At 42.5% G+C, this 6956-nt stretch overlaps 1 protein-coding gene across 1 annotated transcript in view; it reads left to right on the top strand.

Annotated features, from left to right (window-relative positions):
- The window catches only part of MACF1 (microtubule actin crosslinking factor 1), a gene marked incomplete at its 3' end in the record, with an annotated part of 222954 nt that overhangs the window by 171412 nt on the left and 44586 nt on the right, over window positions 1-6956 (top strand). The window lies entirely within an intron of this gene.

Here is a 6956-nt window from a genome sequence, read left to right as displayed (position 1 = left end):
GATTCACTTGAACCCAGGAGGCTCACTTGTAGTGAGCTGAAATTGCACCACTGCACGCCAGCCTGAGCAACAGAGTGAGGCTCTGTCTCAAAAAAAAAAAACAAAAAACAAAAAAACAAACAAAAAAAAAACAGACAGCAGAGCCCTCCTTGACTTATTAATGCTTGGGCATTGGGGAGGATTGGACTTGGTCTCTCAAAATCTAATTATTCACTAGTTTTAAGAAATCACTTTATGGCTGGGTGTGATGGATCAAGCCTGTAATCCCAGCACTTCAGGAGGCTGAGGCTGGCAGCTTGAGGCCAGGAGTTCGAGACTAGCTTGGGCAACATGGCAAAACTCCATCTCCATAAAGAATAGAAAAAACTAGCCAGGCATGGTTGTGTGTGCCTTGGGAGACTGAGGTGAGAGGATCACCTGAACCCAGGAAGTCGAGGCTACAGTGAACTGTGATCGTGCCACTGCACTATAGCCTGGGCGATGGAAGTGAGACCCTATTTCAAAAAAAAAAAAGAAGCAAAAAAAACTTTATGGCCAGGGACAGTGGCCCACACCTATAATCCCAACACCTTGGGAGGCTGAGGTGAGAGGATCTCTTGAGGCCAGGAGTTTGAGACCAGCCTGGGTAATGTACTGAGACACCATCTTGCCCCTGCAACCCCTGTCTCTATGAACATTCATTTACAAGTTTTTGTCTGGACATATGTTTTCAGTTCTCTTTAATTACATACCTAGGTGCAGAACTGGTGGTTCGTATGGTAACTTGTGTTTAACGTGTTAGTAACCATCACATTATCTTCTAAAGCAACTGCACCGTTTTACATCCCCACCAGCAGTGGATGAGGGTTCTAGTTTCTCTGCATTTTTGCTAACGCTTATTATCTGTCTTTTATAGTATAGACATCCTAGAGAGCATGAATCACTGCAGTTTTGATTTATATTTTCCTTATGACTAATGATGTTGAACATCTTTTCAGGTGTTTATTAGCCATTTATATATCTTCATTGGAGACATTTACTAATTTTGACAACGATTTTCTCAGAGAGTGCAAACAGGCAAGGCCCTGAATAATTGCAGTTTTTTATTCATTTATTGACAGAACATTATAATTATTTGTTAGAAAGAAGCATCCATATGGATGATTCTTGAACAATCTTGCTTCAGTTGGCTGCTTTTAAAACTTTTTCTTTTTTTGAGACAGGATCTCACTCTGTTGCCCAGGCTGGAGTGCAGTGGTATGATAATAGCTCCCTGCAGCTTCAGTCAGCTGGGCTCAAGCAACCCTCCCACCTCAGACTCCTGAATAGCTGGGACTGTAGGCATGCACCACCACACCTGGCTAACTTTTAAAATTTTTTTGTTGAGATGGAGTCTCACTGTGTTTCCCCAACTGGTCTCAAACTCCTGGGCTCAAATAATCTTCCCAAAGTGCTCAATAACATGCTTGAGCCACCGTACCTGGCCTTCTGAAATTTTGTTGCTTAGTTCACTGGTCATTTTCCTAAGAGATTTGTGGAAAACTTCACAGGCAAACTAGTATGAGCAGAAGAGATGAGGATTTTAGGATGAGATAGATCTGGATTTGATCAGCCTGGCAATTTAGTAGATGTGTGATTGGGGGATGTTAATTGAGCCCTCCAAATCCTATCTCTGTGTCTGAAAAATTCCTGACACAGAAGCACCCGCAGTAAATGTTAGCTAATTCTTTACCCTTCTTTAGGTAGAGCTGTGTCTAGTATGCTTTAGAAACAGACTGTTGTTTTCTGTTGTTGACAATTTTCCAGGCAAGGGAAAAAAAATCTCTTTGCATTCTCCTCTCCCATTACCTCTCTCTGTATCTCTTCAATAGTTTTATTTATTTTTTATTAAAAACTTTTTTTGCAGGGGACAGAGTCTCACTCTGTTGCCCAGGGCAGAGTGCAGTGGCACAATCTCGGCTCACTGCAACCTCTCCCTCCTGAGTTCAAGCAGTTCTCCTGTCTCAGCCTCCTGAGTAGCTAGAATGTAAGGAGTGCCTCACCACGCCTGGCTAAGTTTTGTATTTTTATTTATTTATTTTTTGAGATGGAGTCGTGCACTGTAGCCCGAATTGGAGTGCAGTGTCATGATCTTGGCTCGATGCAACCTCTGCCTCCCAAGTTCAAGTGATTTTCCTGTCTTAGCCTCCTAAGTAGCTGGGATTACAGGTACCCGCCACCACACCCAGCTAATTTTTTGTATTTTTAGTAGAGATGGGGTTTCACTATGTTGGCCAGGCCAATCTCCAACTCCTGACCTCATGATCTACCCACCTTGGCCTCCTAAAGTGCTAGGAGTACAGATGTGAGCCACTACACCCGGCCAATATTTTTTTTTTTGAGACCGAATCTCGCTCTATTGCCCAGGCTGAAGTGCAGTGGCGCCATCTTGGCTCACTGCCACCTGTGCCTCCTAGGTTCAAGTGAATTCTCCTACCTCAGCCTCCCCAATAGCTAGGATTAGAGGCGCATGCCACCGCGCCCAGCTAATTTTTGTATTTTTAGTAGAGACAAGGTTTTGCCATATTCGCCAGGCTGGTCTCAAACTCCTGACCTCAGGTGATCCATCCGCCTCCGCTTCCCAAAGTGCTGGAATTACAGGCATGAGCCACCACATCCTGCCAATTTTTGTATTTTCAGTAGAGAGGGGATTTCACCATGTTGATCAGGGTGGTCTCCAACTCCTGATCTCAGGTGATCTACCTGCCTTGACCTCCCAAAGTGATGGGATTACAGGGATGAGCCACTGTGCCTGGCCAATAGTTTTATTTTTATAGTTATTTGGTTACTGTAGTCAGACAAAGATTGAGATGGCATAATAAGCTAGTTCTCATCTAAATTTCTTATAATATATACAAGTTTTGCTATCACAGGTATAACACATAATCAGAATTTTGAGAAAGAGACATGAGGGCCTTAGTGTGAAATTAACTTTACATTTCAAGTTGCCTGCTTTGTCTTTTCAATACTCTGTGGTGTTTAATATCTGTTGATAAGATGACCTCACTTGGTCCTCAAGACCAACTGCAATTTGTTTATTATTACTATTATTTTTGAGGTGGAGTCTTGCTGTGTCGCCCAGGCTGGAATGCAGTGGTGCGATCCTGGCTCGCTGCAACCCCCACCTGTGCGATTCTCATGCCTCAGCCTCCTGAGTAGCTGGGACTACAGGCATGTGCCACCATGCACAACTTTTTTTATTTTTAGTGGAGACGGGGTTTTGTCATGTTGGCCAGGCTTGTCTCAAACTCCCAACCTCAGGTAATCTCCCAGCCTCGGCCTCCCAAATTGCTGGTATTACAGATGTGAGCCACCGCGCCTAGCGACCACAATTTATTTAAATATTTATTCAGGCTGGAAGTGGTAGCTCACGCCTGTAATCCCAACACTTTGGGAGGCTGAAGTGGGAGGATTGTTTGTAGCCAGGAGTTTGAGACCAGCCTGGGCAACATGGCAAGACTGTGTCTCAATCAGTCAATCAATATTTATTCATTTATTTATTTATTTGTTCAATGTCCTCTCCTGATTTTTATTCCCTATGTTCAGATCTTATCTATCAAAAATAAATCCCTCGTTTAACTTAGTTGTCCCTTCTCTTCTTAATCCTTAATGTCAAGTATGTAATCTTTTCTGACTTTTTAAAAAACCTACCATTAATTTTAATCTGATTTTCATTCTACTACTCTCTTGAGAAATAGTCTCACAAAAGCACTTTATTTGTAGGAAAGTTAAAAAACTTTCTTAGTCCTTATCCTCCTTGACTTCTGCTGTAGTATTTGATACCGGTGATCATTCCTGTCTTGATTACACTGCTTACATTTTTGCTTACCTCTTTCACTGTTACTATTTTGTTTTGTCTTTTTCTTCTGTCCTTTGTTGATTGCTTTTCCATCTCCTGCCTTCTAATTTTGGCTATTCCCTAAGGCTCAGTCCTTAGCACTCTGCTCTTCTGTCTTACTCCTAATCCAGAAAGCCCGTTTCCCGTGTCTTCAGCTAGCACCTCTGTGCATGTGACATCTAAACTTAAGTTCTCAGCTGATCCAGACTGAATTCTGGTATTTCCAGCTGCTTCAAGAACATTTCCATTTGCAACTCCTTTGCTGCCATTTTAAATTCAACATATTTAAAATTGAGTTTGTCAAATCCGCTGCCTTTTTAACAAACCTCATGACCTGCCTATTTCTGTTAATGGTGTACTACTGTTGTTCCACACTGCAAGCTTGAAACCTTGGATCTATTTGAGGGAGGGGTTTTGTTTTGTTTTGAGACAAAGTTTCACTCTTATTGCCCAGGCTGGAGTACAATGGTGTGATCTTGACTCACTGCAACCTCTGCCTCCTGGGTTCAAGCGATTCTCCTGCCTCAGTCTTCTGAGTAGCTGGGATTACAGGTACCCATGACCACACCTGGCTAATTTTTTGTATTTTTAGTAGAGACGGGGTTTCACCATGTTGGCCAGACTGTTCTCGAACTCCTGACCTCAGGTGATCCACCTGCCTCCGCCTCCCAGAGTGCTGAGATTACAGGTGTGAGAGGGAGGGGTTTTGAAATCTTGGAGCCCCTGGTGTGCTGGAGCCAGCTTATGGACTCATGAGAGCCAAATGTTAAATTTTCAGCAATTTTGTGAGCTGGTTGCTAAACACAGCTTTTTTTTTGAGACTGAATCTTGCTCTTTTGCCCAAGCTGGAGTGCAGTGGCGTGATCTTGGCTCACTGCAACCTCTGCCTCTGAGGTTCAAGGGATTCTCCTGTCTCAGCCTCCTGAGTAGCTGGGATGACAGGCGCATACCACCATGCCCGGCTAATTTTTTGCATTTTTAGTAGAGGCAGGGTTTCACCATGTTGGCCAGGCTGGTCTCGAACTCCTGACCTCAGGTGATCCACCCGCCTCAGCCTCCCAAAGTGCTGGGATTACAAGTGTGAGCCACTGTGCCCAGCCACAGTTATTATTAAAAATTGAACTATGTAAACATACAATTAAATAAATTATATTTAAAATAAACGTAATAAATCCTCAAAGCTGTTCATTTCATAATTATTTTGCTGCATGTTAGTATTGTCTGTTCTCTTGAGGTTATGTCTGTTGTGTCTCTGTGATGGAAATACTATACATAAAGGTGTGCTACTGTACATTTCTTCCCAACATTGCATTTAGTGATATTATATTAGTAGCTTGAAATTGGTTGTATTGGGAATATTTGCATCATGGAAATCGGCAAATTCTACAACTCTGAGTTAGATGTCTTGTTTTGTTTATTGTTTAGACTTAAAGTGATGGAGAAGATGTTAATATTGCAGATTAAACTTAAAAGTGTGGGCCGGGTGTGGTGGCTTACACCTGTAATCCCAGCACTTTGGGAGGCTGAGGCAGGCAGATCACGAGGTCAGGAGATTGAGGCCAACATGGTGAAACCCTGTCTCTACTAAAAACACAAAATTAGCCAGGTGTGGTGGTGCGCACCTGTAATCCCAGCTACTCAGGGGTCTGAGGCAGGAGAATCACTTGAACCCACAAGGCAGAGGTTGCAGTGAGCCGAGATTGTGCCACTGCACTCCAGCCTAGTGACAGACCAAGACTCTGTCTCAAAAAATATATATATTCTTTCAGTTTTTAAAACTATGTTCCAGTTCATCATGAACCATCTTCCCCAGTTGTATAATGTACCTGTCACCTTCTTATTTCTTTACACACATACAGATAAACACACATACCTTGCATATGTCCATCTCTGTGCCTAGTCTTATGTGGTTTTTCCATCTTCTTTCTACTAAAACATTTGCTAATTCTCCAAGTCCTATTTCTTCGAGGAAGTCTTTGCGGATGTTTCCATTCTTTATCTTGTCCAGTTTCCATTCTTATCCTACTTTGTTTCTTTTTCAGTTTTTTTTTTTTTTTGGAGACAGGGTTAAAAAAGAAACCCCTCATTACAAAAGGGTCTTGGTTTGTCACTCAGGCTGGAGTGCATTGGTGCGATGATACCTCACTGCAGCCTTGAGCCTTGAATTCCTGGGCTCAAGCAGTCCTCCTGCCTTAGCTTCCCAAAGCACTGGTATTACAGGTGTGAGCCACTGCACCTGGCCTCCCCCTCTACTTTCAGAGCTACTTTGAGTATTATAATTGGAAAGGACTTTAGTTTTCCACTCAAATGTAAAAATCCCCAAATCCCAGCCTCTACTCAAAAAATTATAGTAACTGAAATTCTACTACTTCTGAAAGTAGCCCTTTCTAATGTTGTCTGGAAAATTAATATATTAAAATCAGTCTTCCTTATAATTTTTCTACAAGCCTTCCCATTCTGTGTTGTGAACTCACTTTTTTTTTTTTGAGACAGGGTCTTGTTCTGTCGCCTATGCTGGAGTATAGTGGTGTGATCATAGCTCACTGCAGCCTTGATTTCCTGGGCTCAAGTGATCCTCCCACCTCAGCTTCCTGAGTAGCTGGGACCATAGGCATATACCACCATGCCTGGCCTTTTTTTTTTTTTGGTAGAGAAGTGGTCTCCCCACGTTGCCCAGACTGATCTTGAACTGCTAGGCTCGTTTGAAACTCCTAGGGTCGAGGGATCCTCCTGCCTTGGCCTCCTAACGTACTGGGATTGCAGGCACAAGCCACTGCACCTGGCAATGAGTATCACTTAATGAAGTTGTCACTAGACTGGGACTGAATCAGAAATCCGATTGCCACTTAACTTATAGCTAAGTGATCATAACATCTCAGAACCTTAGCTTCCTTCGTTTCTTTTACTTCACAAGGTAGTTGTTTGGATTAAATAAATAAAATGAGATGATGGCTGATTATAAAGCATAGTAGTTAATGGCAAAGACTAAAATCAGACCAAACTGAGGCCGGTTTTTCCACTTGGTGACCTCGGGCAAGTTACTTAACCTCTTTGTGCCTTATTTCCTCATGTGTAAAATAGAAATGATAATAATACTTAC

This window comes from Rhinopithecus bieti, unplaced genomic scaffold, assembly GCF_001698545.2.
Source record: "Rhinopithecus bieti isolate Rb0 unplaced genomic scaffold, ASM169854v2 scaffold_41644, whole genome shotgun sequence".
NCBI classification, from domain to species: domain Eukaryota; kingdom Metazoa; phylum Chordata; class Mammalia; order Primates; family Cercopithecidae; genus Rhinopithecus; species Rhinopithecus bieti.
The sequence above is the reverse complement of the archived record's forward strand: the minus strand, read 5'-3'. Positions and strand labels throughout refer to the sequence as shown.